This window comes from Haemaphysalis longicornis, unplaced genomic scaffold, assembly GCF_048455015.1.
Source record: "Haemaphysalis longicornis isolate Haplotype H1 unplaced genomic scaffold, Haemaphysalis longicornis Haplotype H1 scaffold_5, whole genome shotgun sequence".
In the NCBI taxonomy this organism is placed as follows: Eukaryota; Metazoa; Arthropoda; class Arachnida; order Ixodida; family Ixodidae; genus Haemaphysalis; species Haemaphysalis longicornis.
Window position 1 is genome coordinate 62,074,080 of NW_027526385.1, and position 17,286 is coordinate 62,091,365.

At 46.9% G+C, this 17,286-nt stretch overlaps 1 long non-coding RNA gene across 3 annotated transcripts; it reads right to left on the bottom strand.

Annotated features, from left to right (window-relative positions):
• Positions 1 to 4,191: 4,191 nt before the first annotated feature.
• LOC144139258 (uncharacterized) lies at positions 4,192 to 16,463 on the bottom strand. Of its 3 annotated transcripts, XR_013316121.1 has the most exons (5): positions 16,319 to 16,463; positions 11,413 to 11,482; positions 9,507 to 9,561; positions 8,543 to 8,594; positions 4,192 to 4,444 (listed from the first exon to the last, which is right to left on the bottom strand). It is a non-coding gene; the product is annotated as an uncharacterized LOC144139258 (long non-coding RNA). The 3 variants fall into 3 exon arrangements; XR_013316122.1 differs by lacking the exon at positions 16,319 to 16,463 and having other exon boundaries at positions 9,389 to 9,561; positions 11,413 to 11,685; XR_013316123.1 differs by lacking the exons at positions 9,507 to 9,561; positions 16,319 to 16,463 and having other exon boundaries at positions 11,413 to 11,685.
• Positions 16,464 to 17,286: the final 823 nt, after the last annotated feature.

The following is a 17,286-nucleotide window of genomic DNA, read 5'->3' on the forward strand; positions in this document are numbered from 1 at the left end:
ACGCTTCGCGGGATCGGTATCGAACCTGGGTCCCTCGCGTTATTAAGCCGACATCTAACCGGCCCCATTGCGACACGGTAGAACCAGTTTGGAGTTTAGACTTGGACTCGACTCAGGTAGCATGAGAGAAACATTCTCGGTTTGATCATCTGTCTCTTCTGGAAGGGCTGTGATTTTTTATTGAACTCTATTTGCATGGAGAATTGTACTGGAGGGGAAGTAGTAAATTCATGTTAAAAGGTTGGCGAAAGCATTCGTCTCCCTCGTTGGGCAGAATTCGTTCGCTTTGTGAGCTTGATTAGTAGGCTTCACAATTCGACCAGATAATACACCAGATTTCACGAGCTATGGTCATAGCAGTCACGTGCTAAGTGAACATAGGATTGGCAAGCCCGGGGGTGACCGGCCAGTTATCGTATATTTCCAAGATTATAACGAAAAGCAGCAAATCATCTCGAATGCCCATAAGCTAAAAGGGACAGACATATCGGTTCAAAACGATTACTCAAAGGAAACGCTCCGCAAACGGAAGCTGCTTTGGGATAGCGCGAAAGATGAAAAGAAACGTGGCAAAAAAGTTACCTTAGTGCACGACAAACTTATCGTAGATCGAGAGAAGTTTGTGTGGGATGATTAAAAAAACTCAAGAACCAAAATTGGCAGTTCCCAGCCTAGTAAACAAAAACTATGACCCGAACGCCCTAACCCTAAGCAGCTTCGGCTTTTAAACATTAACGCACGCAGCATCGTAAATAAATCCGTTCAATTGGAGTCTATTCTTCTTGGTAATAGCCCGCATATTGTCGTGATAACAGAGACTTGGCTGAGTGACGAAATCACAGATGACGTTGTTTTTCCCCCCTCTTATCGTGTGTATCGTCGTGATAGAAACCGTAGGGGGGGCGGTGTTGCCGTCCTCATAAATCTTGCTCTTGATGCGACACTTTTGCATCAGATCGACAATCATGAAAGCCTTACCATAAAGGTATCCTACTGTGGGCGTTCCTTCCTTATTTTTGCTGTTTATCGTGCTCCTGATTCCCCTCCCCGGTTTCTGCATGACTTACACGAGCACATGATATCATTTAGGCATGATAGCATATTCCTGGTGGGCGATTTTAATTTGCCTGGCGTTAACTGGGACTCTCCTTTCCCTACTCTCGTACAATCCCCGCATGCTTCATACCTTCTCGATATTATGATGTGTCATAATTTGCGCCAAGTAGTAAACAATCCGACACGCATCGACGCGACCAGTGCTTCTATACTTGATCTTATTTTTGTGAGTAATTCAATTGAACAATTTGCTGTCTCCGTTGAAAATGGCCTTTCTGATCACTGTATTGTGTCATTTTCATGCCTTGTTGAAACTGTGTCTACCGCTGGTCGAGCTAAATGTATCCGCGTCAAAGATTTTTCTCGTGCACAGGATGAAACTGTATTAGATTTTTTAGACCTACACCTGAGCAACTTTCACGGTTCTGATGTCCTTCAAATGTGGGAGACATTCAAACACTTGTGCTTGCATTGTATTGATAATTTTGTTCCGGACAAGGTGAAAAAGACGTGTAAACAAACCCCTTGGGTCTCTCGTGATATTATACATTTGAAAAGGAAATTAAAACGCCTGAAGCGAGGAGCGTCGTCTCGTGACATTATTCAAACCACCCAAGTAGCCCTCAATCAAGCCATGGCAACTGCTAAACGTAAATATTTTGAACACAGGTTGCCCAACTTTATTAAATCTGCCCCACAAAAATTTTGGAATTTCTTGTCCAACAAAAGAAAACCCATCGAAAAATTGCGTCATGGCGACGCGCTCCTCGTTGAGAAGGCGGACATCGCTGACCATTTCAACACCTATTTTCATAGTGTCTTTTCTTTAGTTACTGAACCAATGCCTGAACTTGTTCCTCTTTGCAGAGCTAATACTGATATTGTGTCCATGTCGGGTGTAATTTCAATGCTGCTTAACTTAAAAACTAAGACATCAACTGGCCCTGATGGGATACCGAACGCGTTTCTTTCTCGATACGCTGAAATGTTATCACATTTTCTTGTAGCAGTCTTCAATGCTTCATTAACTTCTGGTGTATTACCTCCTGACTGGAAAGTTGGACGCATTGCACCTGTGTTTAAAAAGGGCGACTCCTTGATTCCTGGTAATTATCGTCCCATTTCCATAACGTCATCTTGTTGCAAAATTTTGGAGCACATTATAGCTAACTACATTACTAAATTTCTTAACGACAACGGTTTATTATCTCCCTTCCAGCATGGCTTCCGAAAAGGTTTTTCTACTGTCACCCAACTAACCTCTATTGTTCACAGTTTTGCGAGCGTCCTTGACAAGTCCGGCCAGGTAGACGTAATTTTCTTAGATTTCCGCAAAGCTTTTGACCTTGTTTCCCACGCACATCTTATGCGCAAACTGCAGTCAATCGGACTTCCTGCGTTCATAACAAACTGGATTTCTTCCTATCTATCCAACCGCATGCAATATGTCAGTGTTGAAAATGGTTGTTCCAAATCTTTACCTGTTACATCCGGTGTGCCGCAAGGCAGCGTGCTAGGTCCCTTATTGTTTTTAATATATATCAATGATATTGTTAATGTAATCACTCACCCAGTTCAAATCAGATTGTTTGCAGACGATTGCATTCTGTTTAACGAAATAACTTGCCCCGAGGACCAAATCAAACTTAATTCAAACCTTCTTAACGTTCATACATGGTGCACAAAGTGGAATATGCAGTTAAATGCAGAAAAATCTGTTTTTATGAAAATTACCAAAAAGAAACATAGTTTGTCATTTTCGTACGAGCTTCCAGAACAACCGCTGTTCGAGGTGATTGCTTATAAGTATCTTGGTGTTACGATTACAAACAAATTAAGCTGGAACGAACACGTTTCTAACATCTGTACTTCTTCATTTCGCAAACTTTGCCTTCTTCGACATAAACTTAAATTGGCTCCGCCAAGTATTAAACTACTCGCATACACCTCGATGGTAAGACCAAAACTTGAATACGCATGCTCAGTCTGGGACCCGCACAAGCAAAAAAACATTCGGGCTCTTGAAATGATACAGCGCAAGGCTGTTCGATTTATCTACTCGAAGTATCGCATGACTGACTCTCCCACTAATCTGATGAAAGAACATGGCATCCAAACACTGCAAGCACGTCGTAAAATAGAGAGACTAAAATTTCTTCACCACCTCAAGACCAACAAACTTGGAATTAACCCTGACGAGTATATTCAACCATTGACAGCTCGACGTACACGGCATCGACACAGCGCATCACTAACTCCCTACAGTGCCAGGACAAACGTGTTTAAATTTTCTTTCTTTCCGCGCACAATCTCTGAGTGGAACGATCTGCCCATATCTGCTATCAGCTGCATAGATGAAATCGACCATTTGGAAAGTTGAAGTGATGTCGCTTTGTGTGTGTGTTTTTCTTTTTCCTCTGTTGCTATATTTTTACCCTATGTTGTCAGTGTGTTACACTGCAGTGATTCTGCCCCTCCTGCTTGGACCCCTTGTGGGGTCTGCAGTATGTCATAAATAAATAAATAAAAAAAATAAAAAACAGTTCTTCTAAATTACGTCCACTGCACTTCAACAACATTTATACCCCGTCGTACACATTTCCGCCTCATCGCACACGCTTAGTGCCAAGGACTACACCGTCGTGCACTGCAATTCCTCACAATTGATCCATCCGTTCTACCTGCGCCGAACTTCAACCTTGAGAGCGCGATGCATAGGGATCTTTGCGCAACCAAGCAGAAGCCCATACTAGCCGCAGAAACCACCAAGTACGAACTACAAGCCGCATTAATAGCTGAGAATTAACGTGCGCTAATTTTTTTTCCAACGAGCCCTTCGGGTGGCCGCCGGGGGGTCACGCCCATTTCATGTATGGAGCTCGTTGGGCATCCTCCATTGATCAGCGCTGGTTGTAGCGCGGGCAGTGCGCGGACTGCCTTCAGGTCGAGTGTTGCCACGAGAACGCGTGGAAACTTCTAACACGGGCTCGTCTCCGACGCAGTCCCCAAACGTCCCCGGACGGGTAATTCAGGAGGCTTACTATTCGGACGTTCCTGCACAACTAAGTTAATTGCGTGCCAGGTCGTAGCATCACACTTCAGACTTCGTAAGCAAAAACATCTTTATTTGTTCTTTTCCATTTCGACACGTCCTCCAAGTCGCAATTTATCATGCACTTTTCATTGTAACGCCTAAATTTCTCGTGAGTTCCACGGCTTTGGTCTAAAAGTGGGACTGCTGCTCAGGCACTACGGTTGTGTAGTTGTGAAGAGGTCTACAGTGACCAACGCCGCCGGTCTCTAACCGTGTTGAGGGGTCGTCCAGGTCGCATAAGTAGCCTTCCTCACACCGATTTAAGATCCAGCCATTGCAGGATTCATTCGCGCACTGTAATGGAACAAAGTGCATGGATGTCATAAGCGTTATGATTTCAATTTATTTTGAAAGATCGCCACGTACGATTAACAATCACGATATTGTTACTCTGAAACTAAGCTTGGTAATGCTCAAATTAACAAATCAGTGGCTCATCAACACGCCTACTACATTCTCGCACTGCAGGAATGACGTCACAGTGACAGTTCGGGCTACTGCAGGGCGCTAACATGAGTTAACGCCGTTGATTGGGAATCGCGCCGTTTTAATAGCGTCCCTGGTTCCACTTTATACTGCCACTTGAATGATAGTGATTGATTTTCCTATCCCATGGCTTGCTGGTATTTGCTTATTATTATCAGTGTACGTGTTGAATGGCGGGAAATTGAAAGCGGTTCAGTGCTTACCACCTTTTTTCATTAAGCGGGGAGAGGCAATAATACCCAAGGGTGCTGGAATGGTTTAGCCAGTACTTCAAGCGTAGTGTTCCTTAAAATGAAAAGTTGTGGGACTTGTGGAAACCCGCGATCTCGACTCGGTACGCGGCAGCGCTCCGAGTCCCGTCGACGACGACGTGCAGTACGCTGGCAACAATAGGGGAGTTCGCTCGCGCCTCATGAGAAGGCGCGTGCACCGGCGCGTTTGGAAGCAGGGGGTAACCCGAGAGTCTCTTCGGCGGGAGCCTGTTGCACCAGGAGACTTCTGCTGAGGGGCTCGGTGGGGGCGGCTGGCCGCCCCAAGCAGGGACAACACGGCGTGCGGCGGCGGGGCGGCCCGGCAACTTCCTCTCCCGCCCTGAACCGACCATCGTCCACTGGTAGCGCCGCAGTAGCACGACTCCGGCAGCTCGAACAACGCGGGACCCGTCGACAACCTAGAAGACGAGAGCGCTAGGGCGGTTTTGGGAATAAACCCTCTTGAAGGCTTCAGGCGTCGGTTGCCTCTGTCTCGTGCCTGCCTGGCACGCCGGTGCCGTCTACAGGGAAGCCGCATGTGGAGGATCTTCCAAGCCAAAGACCTACCCACAAAGTCAATGACCAACTTTATGGTGACTCTAAAGGCGCGTGTTAGGATACAGCCTACCAGCGTTTCCTTACATGGCACAGAGAGAACAGTTTTAGTGTTCCAACAGTTTTATTACGCGCTTGAACGAGGCCAATGTATACTTCAGTGCTCAAGCGACAAACGCTTGAAACTGTGCCTAATAAAAGAACTTAAACCAGTATGTTACCATTAGAAAAAACGACAGAACTTCTTCAAAATGTAAACCCGCAAAGACGAGGAGAGCAAGTTGAATTTGCGTAGTTAACACGACTCATTAAGAGAAAACAAAGGGTAACATCCACGGACACTACACGGCAAGACCTGAAGACACGTTAACAGAGGAGCAGATTAAGGGCAGCGAGCAGGTTTCTGCGAGCAATCAGTGTAGGCTAAAGGTGAAACCAGGAACATCACAACCATATAAATCACATAACGACAGCAACCTAAAGGTGCAACGCAGATTTTAACCATAACAACGTTGGCTTAGGGAACGACCAACGGCCTACCTTGGTTCATTCCAATAGGAGCATAAAATTAGGTACAGAAGAGCTTATGGGAATGTAGAGTCGGTTATTCATCTCTTCATTATTTCGAGTCTTAATCGAAAACCGCAAGCTACGGCGGAGTAAGCCTGGATGTATTGTTAAACAACGCCGCTGTATGCCAAACAACCTTATTAAACGGGTTCGTGAACTGAAACCCTTCCCGTTCCACCGAGGTATAACGTTTAATGCCAAACAACCTAAAAAAATAGTCCTCAGAGTATCTACCCCACCATATACCCGGCCACCTGCATGCTGGTGAAGAGGGCCTGGACTTCAAGCCAATGCGAGGGCATCCCGGACTAGCAACGCCACGCCCTCCTCGCCCCCCCCCACCCCCCAGGCGGGTGCCCTAACAGCAGCACCAGCGCTCGTGGAATAAACATTTATTCCTACTCCTACTCCTCTCAGAGTGCCTCAGACCATAATTGTGCTACTGGCTTTAAAATTTTGACCTGAGTTTAGTGTCCAAAAAAGACAATATCCCATAGCTTCGAAATTACACACCCACCATTATCATTGTTTTTACGATTATAATCAACTATAGAAGTTGCATCATCGATACCGAACAACGGAGGGGCATCTTGATCTGAAAATAGCTCCTCAACCGTAGATCGCTTTTGTGGCTCGAACTAGGTAATTTGTAATCTTGGCAAGAAAATCCCTGAACACCCCTGTTAATGCAGCAAACGCAGAACCATTAAAATTAATCTTTCAGTAACTCTGACTCAAACCTTTGGCCAGTCTCATTTTTAGGATAACGCTCAGCATTAAAACGCGCCAAATAACGTAAAACTAAGCATAGAAAAAGCTGTGGGTTCAACTTGACAGAGAGAGAGAGAGAGAACAACTTTATTTAGCCACACAAAATTGCGGCGACTACGTGCCGGATGGGGTGGTTCCCTCTTCACGGGACCCATATGCTACCGCGGCTGCCTGGCCCCTGGAGATCAGAACGAGCTGGTCTTCCAAGGCGGGGCTGGTTAGCATGGTCTCCCTTCGCTCGTTAAAGGGCGTGGGAAGGGTGATTGAGGGTTGGGTAAGGGGTGGGGGGATTGCCTCGGTGAAATCGCACTCTCCGATGACGTGCCGGAGCGTGCCCAATTGCCCGCAGAATCTACACTCTTTCTCGTATATCTCGGGGTACATTCTGCTTTGGAGATAGGGGTGCGGGAAGGATCCTGCTTGTATTTCGCGGTAGATCGTTTGCTGTGCTCTGCTGAGCGACTTGTGCGGGTCAGGGTACCGCCGTCTTCCTTCCAGTGGCTGGTGATGTCCTTGTAGGTCGTTATGGGCTGCGGCTCGTGCTCGTCTGCCCGGTGTTCAAGTTCTCGGGCAAGCTGGTGGGCGAGTTCGTTGCCCTCCAGCCCTGAGTGAGCCGGTGTCCATATAAGTTCGACTTTCTGCTCGGGTATGCGGCGTATTCCTCCCTCTAGTATTCTGAGTGCCGTCAGAGACACCTGCCCTTTTCTATAGCTGGCATATGCTTTTTGCGAGTCCGTGATTATTTTGCTCGCGTTAGGCAACGTGAGCGCCAAGGCTATTGCCGCCTCTTCCGCTTCTTCCGGGAACGCCGTTTTGACAGATGCGCACGTCACCAGAGCGTCTTTCGTCGTGACCGAGATCGCGGCTCGTGTCGAAAACTTGGGTAGAGAGGCGTCCGTGTAGAGGGTGATCCCCGTTCCACCTTCTTTTTCTTCCGCTTGTCTCAGCGTTTCGATGAGGGCCTTGACCCTGGCCTTTCTGCGCCCGTCGTTGCGACCCGGTCTCATGTTTTTGGGCAGGGGTTTGCTCTCCATTAGCGCTCAAAGCTTATCGCTGTCCTCACGTGAGTCTGGCACGTACCCGCTACCGCACTGCGCGAGCGCCGTCTACTGAGCCAGCGACGTACGAGAATGCCGCACGCATTCACCCGCACTCGCTTCACCGAGTCCTCTGTTGCCTCGTTTTTCAATGCGTCCTGCACTGCTCCGGTCTGCACGGAATCAAACTTTTGTTCATAGTTTAAAAATGCCACGTAAAGGGGTTTACTGTACTCTATTGATTTTCTATCCCCTCATTGACGACGTGGATGTGATCCATTGTTGAGTATCCTTTCCTAAACTCAACTGCGCTCTGCGTTGTTGGGAATCGAGGCTGTCGCTTATGCAGTCAATTATTACTTTGGTAAACAGCTTGTATACATCTGAGAGTGGGCTGATGGGTCTGTAATTCCTAAGGCCTTTGGTATTTCCCTTCTTGTTAATCAAAAGACAGTGGGTATTTTTCCAGGCTGTGGGCACTTTCAGAGTCCTCAGGTATTCTGAATGTATTGCAGCAAGCAAGCAAGTGACTTATTATTATTTTATTTTTAATTGCTTTCTTTTCGACCTGTTACATACGCACAGCTGAAACCGAAACATTGTCCTCAGTGCTTTCAATGGCACTCTGGCAGTTGCTATTGTCCCACATCTCAATGCAGGTGACACAGCCCCTCGTCTGAAGCGCAATCGAAGTTATGTGATGATACTTAGCCTTCACTCACCTTGTAGCAAATGTCGCAACATCCGCAGTGTGACAAAGACGTCGCAGAAAGGCTGCAAAAAAAGATGGGGACAGCACTGGGATTATCATAAAGCACTTCCTTTCATAGGCTTCCGCCATTGGCCCCGTGAGAAAACGGATATGTTCCTACTTCAAGTACACCAATCCAGGTTTTTCTCTGGTTATCTTTTTTTGGAGGGGTTTGGGTGATGAATCACGGTGATGAATCGCTGTCTCAGCGCCATTGTCGACGGCATAGGACTTGTTGGTGTGCCTGCACCAACAACAACACCCGATCGGGAGTGTTCTGCCCTCGACTGAAAAAGCTGGTTTTCATTCAATTGGGAAGTACACCGATAATGGCTGCCGTCCATTTCGGCGTAAAATGAGATACAGATTTGGAACAGAAGCATGAATAATAACGAAAGAACAACTGCCTGACATACGAGTCAGAGCGCTTCTGCAATCAAGTGCCCGAAATTCTGATGAAACACAAATTTTCCATCCATACGATTTTTTAATTGCACGATTACACGTACGACTCAGTATTCCCCAATTCAGTGAAACCTCTTGGATATAGAATTAAAATCGCGACCCTAAAAGCGTTTACTTTGAGTACGAACTTTGAGACGCCATCGCCTCCTTTTTAACTCCACCAAGATCTCCGTCCGAGACCGGTCGGCCTATTAATCGACGTTTTATTTTGACGCCACGCCTTTCCTCTTGACCGTATGCATCCAAGTAGGAGTAGCCATTTGCCGTTAGCCCTGAACCAGGCCACTGTAGTGCAAAACATAAAAAGCATGACAGAATATACGGAGGGCACCAGAAGAGCTTTTTCACGCACCTTTTATACAGGTTCCTGTAACGCCCGACGCAGGGAAGTAGCAGGCGCGCGTACATGCTCATTCTGATAGGGGCTGTCGCAATTACGGAGCTCTGCGAAACTGTTTATACGTGCTCACCAAACAGCGGCGATTACGACCGTCAAAAGAATCGCCGTAAACGTGTTCGTCTCCCCTGCAATTGAAAAGCGCTGATATAAGCCGTGTTACTAAATCACACATCTCGACCTTCATATTTAAACAACGTGTGGGAGCCGAAGAGATCTATTAGAAGCGAGGAACGTCTATCCAATGCATTGCCGGAGACGCAGAAACCACGTCTACGCATGTGGCAATTTTGTTTGTTCGCCTACGTGTGGTATCTCGCCGTCTGAAACTCTTTTAATACTTGAATAAAGTTGTGCGTTGAAATTCGACCCAAAGACAGGATGTTTTATCTTCCACTGATCATGACGGCTTGGCTAGTGCTACAAACTGTGAAAATCCACTGGAGAAAATGGCGTAAATAAAAACGAACAAAAACAAAATAAAGCGTGTGCAATTGGTTTTTACTGAATGCATGTTTCCGAACTAGGAGGGCAGAGGAGTGGTGCGATACGAACAATCATGTTACTTAGGTAACCGCAATATCTGCAAAAACATCAAGGAGTGTTCGGGTTATTGTCTATAGTCAGTAATCTGAAAAGTTTGGGCATGATGTCCTCTGTTTTCAAAATTGTATCCACATTCCTACTATGCCGTACCTACGGGCCACTGTGTAAAGAACCAAACAAATTACAAAAATACATTCACTTTTTAGCTACACAACTCAAAATTCGCTGTGCCATTTGCGTTTCGGTACTTGAATACTTGGCTGTCGGTATTGAGTCACAATCGGCTCCGAAAATTGCTTGTAAAAAGACCACCAGACTAACCTTATTGCCAACTCATACATAAAAAATAAAGAGGCGATGGCACAAAGCGCTCCACTTGAGCCGCCTTTCGTATATTTCGAAAGCAAGGTGGCTCCGTGATGCCCGAGAAAAGCCTTATGTAGTTCCAATCTAAGCACAACCTTTCAACTGTTCATTGGTGCACATGTGGATTGTGACACTAAAAGAACCCTGTTTCCCTTTCCGGTAGCACTACCTCGTCGACATGTTTGCGCTTTCGAAAAAAACTAGCAAAAATTACGCAGAGTGAAATCGCAAATAGAACCTTCATTGGCTAATGAAGGCTGTTCCATTTTCCTTATTTCGGTTTATTGGGAACCCTTTCTTTCTGGAAACTGTTATTTGGGAAACAAACGACTGCTGAAGTTGTCAATTTTAGCGGCAGCTCAAGTCAGGCGAATTTCCTAAGATCATGTTCTATTGGGCCACCCCCCGCGGTGGCTCACTGCTGAGTCACCGCGGGGGGTGGCCCAACTGCTGACTCAGTCATGCTGCTGAGCCCAAGGACACGAGCTCGATACCCGGCCGCGGCGGCCGCTTTTCTGATGGAAGCTAAAAGCGAAAACGGCCGTGTGTACGAGATTTAGGCGCACGTTAAAGATCCCCAGGTGGTCAGAATTATTCCGGAGCCAGTTACTACGGCACACCTCATCGCCTATGTAGCGTCGGTACGTTAAACCGCACAATCAATCAATCAATCAATCAATCAATCAATCAATCAATCAATCAATCAATCAATCAATCAATCAATCAATCAATCAATCAATCAATCAATCAATCAATCAATCAATCAATCAATCAATCAACCAATCACTCAATCAATCAATAAATCGATCAATAAATCGATCAATCAATCGAGCCGCAGAGGTGGACATTGGATCCGAAGAAAGGTTCGTTGGCGTGTAAATACAAGGTCAACTTGGAGGGGGAACAGACCCAAAAACGGAAACTGTGCGCCGAGGAAGTCGAGCGTTTTCACAACCAACTCAGCATTTTTTCAAGAACGTTTTAGTTCTGCATGATTGCCTATTTAAATTAATTTTATGTTAACTAAGTTCCTATTTAAATTCTTCGAGAAGAAGTTATGGACTTACCGCTGTGCTTTTCGACGCGCTTTGTCGTTGATCGCACCACTTTTTCTCCTCCTTGGCGCTTTGCTCGACTCTGCGGAAAAATATGTGCCGCCGGCGGTTTTCTGCTAGCGCTCAAAAAGCCTTGACACTACGCGAGCTTCGAAGACTGAGGTCACAGCCGTATCTGCACCGTATATACTCAGCAGGCAGTAAAGGCAACTTGAGATGTTTGGCATCGTTCACAAAGAGATAGTAGAGGCCGCATAACACTTGCGACTTCCCGACCTGTTGAAAGCGTTGCTGCACCACACTGAAAACAAGTCAAAACAGCGTGTGTGTTCCTGCAGTGTAGCACAAGTACGTCGCCCATGGTGGTCGCTTACACCCAATAGTGTACGTTTGCTTCTAGCCCCTCTTATCGCAACTCCGTGGGGCTGAAACTCCGTCGCTGATGATGAAATATTTCCCTTTAACCCATTTTTATTTTATTTGATTTTGATTACGCATCTTGAATTCTTATCAGTGAAGCTTCCTGGTATTCCAGCCAACGTGCCAGAGATATTCACGGCAAGGTTCTAACTCGTTTTTCCTTGATTGTAGCGAATGTTGAGTCTTCTCTCAGTACCGGATTTAGCAGTACGCGACTCCATTTTTTGTCTGGGGCAAGCTGTTTGTTCTCGGGCCTCAAATGTAGCAATACGAATGCCCTGTCAACAACAAAAGCAACAAGCACTGTGGTATCGGCGTGACTACGATAATACCAAAAGTTCTACAGTGGTACCGAGAATCCCTTAAACAACATTTGCGGCCACCTTTCTTACAAACACTGAATTAAAAATACCCTTTAACAGCGAAGCTGTTTATCAAATCGTACTTTTTCGTCTCCGCCGTTAACACTACGAAGAAATCGCAGAGAGCGTGCTAGTGAGTGCGGGCCTCCTGACGACAACCCGGCAGTTACCAAATCCAACAAAATGCCTAGTGCTCATGTGGGCGTGAAACGTGGCGACCATCCAGCGTCTCCTGCGCGCGTTTGTCAAGCCAGGCATACCCACTTAGGGAGATTGGCCAAGATTTTTTTTTTAAAAAAGACTCCAGTGTCAGCGTTTGCCGTAATCACGGCAACAGTTGTTCGGAACGGGAAAGACACGTCATAGCCTACACCTCTACAAGGTAGTGTCCAAAAATTATCACATCCAAAAAAAATTAAAGCTCACACTTATAGCAACAATGACGGAGTAAATGTCGTTGCGGCAGCGAAGAAGAAGCAAATCGCCTGCAATCGTGTACTTAAACCTTCGGGATGGTCGTGAAGGTTGCGTAAAGCTTCGGTACCTTTAGGTCTTACGCGTTAGTGTGAGCTCCCTTCACTATTAATTTTAAGCAGCATGAGATAGGTACGTAACATATCCAGGAGGAGGTCCCAAAGAGAAAAAAAACTAGCATTCTGGAGCTGCTATACAAATACAATAAAACCTCGTTAAACCGTACCTGAGGAGACACCTAGAGAGTACGTACTAACTGGCGCTACGGTTTATCCGATTGCATTAGGCTAAAGGAAAACAGAGGTGGGGATTCGCCTTAACTAAAAGAAACTACGGTTTATGCGGGTACGGTTTAACGAGACTCCGCTGTAAACAAACAGAACTGTAGTTGTAGTTACAAGTTCAAAACATGTAAACGGAATAAAAAAATGATTATATAATCAGTCGAACATACACTGTCACAGAAAAAAAATTGCATATAGACGCTTCACTATATTGTACTGATCAAAATAAGTAATGTTTCAGTTTCTTTCACTGGGTAATCACACGGTTGTTATCATCCCTGGGCAATCCATTGAAGTGCATTTCCCAATGATGATTCCAAATGTCGTCTTCGGCTCTCGGCCGATGCCCTAATTTCCAATTGACTGTGATGTTTACATACCCGACCACAATTATCCCATTCCCAATGAAAGCATTGACCCGTGAAGATAACACCGCGGCCACAAGCTTATGGCCGATTCACCTATTTCCATTTGCCTACGATGTTAAAATAGCCACCCACTGTTGTAACATGCCCACTCAGGGGCAGTGGCCAACGACCGTGGCGGTTTCCGGCAGAAGCACATGGCCGATTGGCCAACCAAGTAATCAAATGGGATCGGCCTCAGGCGATTGGTTGTGGCATCAAATATATTCCAGCCTTTTCCGCCGCAAGGCCGCCCTGGCTGTTCCATCAGGTGACGGACAACAAGCCTCTGATAAGGCTGTACGCCCGTACCTCGGGACTTCACTAGCCTCCAGATGCCGTCCTTCATGTCCCTGACTGGGCGCCTGAGACGCAACCGCTGGTTGTCTAGGCTTTTGTCGACGCCGGGGCATACGACTGCTTCGTCACCACGGCCTTGACGTGTCCCTCCTACCTTTAACTAAATCAAAGCTGCGCGTACGAGTCACTCCGTGCACTCCCAAGCCTGCTAGCAGAACTTACTGCCATTAGGGATGGCCTGCAGGCGCTTGCATCGACTTTGACTACTGGGGACAAGCTGGAACTTTACACGGACTCAACGACAGCGACTCGGGCTTTGCGTCGCGTTGCGCGTTGTACAAGCCTGGTGGCACGCATTCACGTGATTACGGACACTTATCCATGCCCTGTCCGCATTTCATGGACTCGCCGGGACACGCTTCCTGCTCACACTGTGGCAGATCGCGCCTGCCACCGAAGAGACCTCCCACAGCCACTACAACTAATTCGAGTTTCTACGCTAGACGAACTGCTGCTGGAAATAGAGACCTTCCGCCTCGACACGCGTGCTTTACTTCCACCGCGTGGAAATGACCTGCCCAGTGGGCTCGCTCGCTGGGAGGAGGTCTTGCTGCGGAGGCTTCTAGTTGGGGTGGCGTTTTCCCCAGCAGTTACTCACGCTTGGCCTGCCCGATACCACGCCCCGTTTGCGGACACCTGCCCCTTCTGTGGGACTCCTGCGCCAGAAGCTGACGTTGAACACCTGTTGTGGACATGTTCAGGTCTTAGAAACGCCGGAATCCAACACCTCCGAGGCACAGGGCTCCACCCTGGGAGACCCCCCGATCTTAAGCGTTGGAAATGGGGACCCCAGTGCCGGTCTCTTCTTGGCTTTCTGCGTGCAAGCGGTGCAATGTTGTACTTATAAACCTCCCTGTTATACCGTAGGGCAATCTATCACATTAAACAAATATACACTCGAGAGTATCACAACGTGACAGGGGCAGCAGCCGTCGGAAACTCATGGCCTATTCGTGTGAACGTACTCAACGCGAAATATAAATGAATCTTATAAATCTGTCACCAATAACGCATTCTTGTACCGTAACGTTTTATTACTTTTCCCAAGTTTGGTGCAGCTAGCTTAACGTTTCTTCTAATGTGTTTGCGAAAACTCCAAGCTCGTTCCACATGGCCATCACCATGTATACGCCTACATATGGCATACGTCCTCGGCAGCACTGTAATAAACTACACCCCGCTATTACGAGGAAAAAAATGGAAAAAAGGAGAAAGAAATGGACATCATTTATCAAATATAAACACTTTTTTTTTCCTCTTTCTCCTGATTCTCGTCATTTGTCAAAATAAAATTCGAGGGTTAGCCCCCTTGGGTTAAACAAGTTCCCCTGTTTTTCATCTCTATGTGTGTTTATTACAACAAAGCTCTCTATGGCTGGGATCTAGAAGGTAATATCCAGCCGCCAGAGACAGACCTTGCGTAGATCAACCAATTTCAGTGTATCAAAATGGTGGATTATTTATGGTTCTTTGCAAAAGGCGCATAACGGCGACAGGGCCAGATTAGAGCGGTGCAAGTTAAGCAAGAAACGCAAATGCTTGCGGAGTTGTTAACTAACTTACTGACTGACTGACTGACTGACTGACTCACTGACTGTCTGACTGACTGACTGCAACGGCTTACTTGCACGAATGCTTTGCTCTGTGGACAGCCAATGCACTCGCCATTTGTACAAGTGCGGCACGCACACACACAGCTGGCCGGCGCCGCATCTTTTCAAAGTGCTACGAATTGTGCCGCGCCTCCGCCAGATGGCGCCACGGGTCCCGCGACCGAGAGAAGACGCAGTGAAACATCCCCCTCGCGAGGGGGACGATCAAATGCAGAGCATTTCCCGGGGGCGCACGACGTTAAGTAGTTTGCGTTACGTTAATGTTGTTGCACTTGTGGCAACTGCTGACGAGAGAGCGCTCGTCAGCAGTAATTTGAATGAGTCAACGATATAAGGCGCGTTCGTAGCGTCCCATTCTGTGTCGGCTTTGTGGCGCAGTGGGTAGAGCACCATGTACATTGCGTTCCGCCCGCAGGGTCGAGGGATCGAAACCGGGCGCCGGATAGTATTTTTTTATATAGTAGGGACAACGACGGTGCGGACTACGGACGTCAACGCGGGTGAGATCGTGAGTTACTGAAATGCTCTGCATTTAAAAAAAAACATATAAAGAAATGTGGCTGATGCCTCTTTCGTAGGAATCGGTAAAACACGAAAGTGAAAGGTGCCTTCACAGGAGCATTTATTGTGCATCCATGTGAACTTGCTCATCGCTATTTATATTACGTCGGTATGGCACCGTTAGACGCATCAACGTTAGACACTTGATTGCACGCACCGGGACATTGCGCAAATCTGACTGAAATCACAGGCATTCGAAAACCGTGCGAAGGAAATGAAACCGAAACCTAAAGCAGTAGGTGGCGGAGGCTGCCTCAATTCACCCGCGTCCACGAAGACGCTGGCATTGAGGCGCCAACTGTCGGCGCTCATTAGTGTCATGATGAACTACCTCATGCGTGTTACCACCACCCCCATTTCTCCTATAGGGGTGCGTCTACTAGACGGCACCTGAATGAAGGAAGTAGTGGGAAAGATATAAGGCGCGTTCGTAGACTTACTTGCGGTTAATTCGAAGCGCAATGGGCAGAACGCTGTGTACCTCCCGTTGCGGCGAGACAGTTCTTGGCTCGAATTCGGGCTTTCTGGCGATGTCATTCCCGTGAAAGCTATGATGCCGGTCAGATCTTGGTGTACCCGGGCATGAAACACTTTCGTGTTAAAATGAAAAAAAGATGTGTCACGGCCAGCATAATTTATACAAAACTGCTTATGTCGCCCTGGGAAAGCTTCTTCTCAGCAATGTTTGTACAGAGTACCGATGTAAAGCCGACTTTAGGGGATCGCTGCAAGCGCGGTCTTTGTAAGCCAGCTTTCACCCATTGTGTGGTGCACAGTGAAGCATGCCCATTTAAAGGGGCCATTAAGACAAAATGCAAGTTTGGTTCATGCACATTATTGGTTCGTTAGAATAATACCAACACCACTTCGCTGAAACAAGCTGTATAATTAGGAATAAATGGAATGGCCATGTGACCCACTACCTTATTTCCCGCCACAGAACCTCTGATGTCATACCAGCCGAGCTATTTGCGCTTTTATTTATGGCCCATTCTTATTATAGCATTAGGAATGGGGGAATAAACAGTGGAAGTTACAAAACCTCCCGTAAATATGGAAGTACCGATGTGTACTGTTCTTGGTACTGCGCGCACTATGCTTGGTTTAGGTGCACAGCACTGCGGGGCTTTGTGGTTATCCCAGACGACACTGGCCGACTGACGCAAGCGACGGTGTCTTACGAGACCGTATTTGTCGAGCGAGCACTATGTTTCGCGAAACGATTATTTCCTCTATGAACAAAAACAAGCCAGGTTTGAATACGGCCACAAACAAACCAGAGGCAGAAAACGGCTTGCCGTGGTATGGTGGGGCCATCTAGGTTGACTAAAAGTAAACAAGTCTCCTCTCCACACCAAGTTTAGCAGAAAGGCCTGTTCGTATGATGTCATTGCAAACGTCGTTCAAA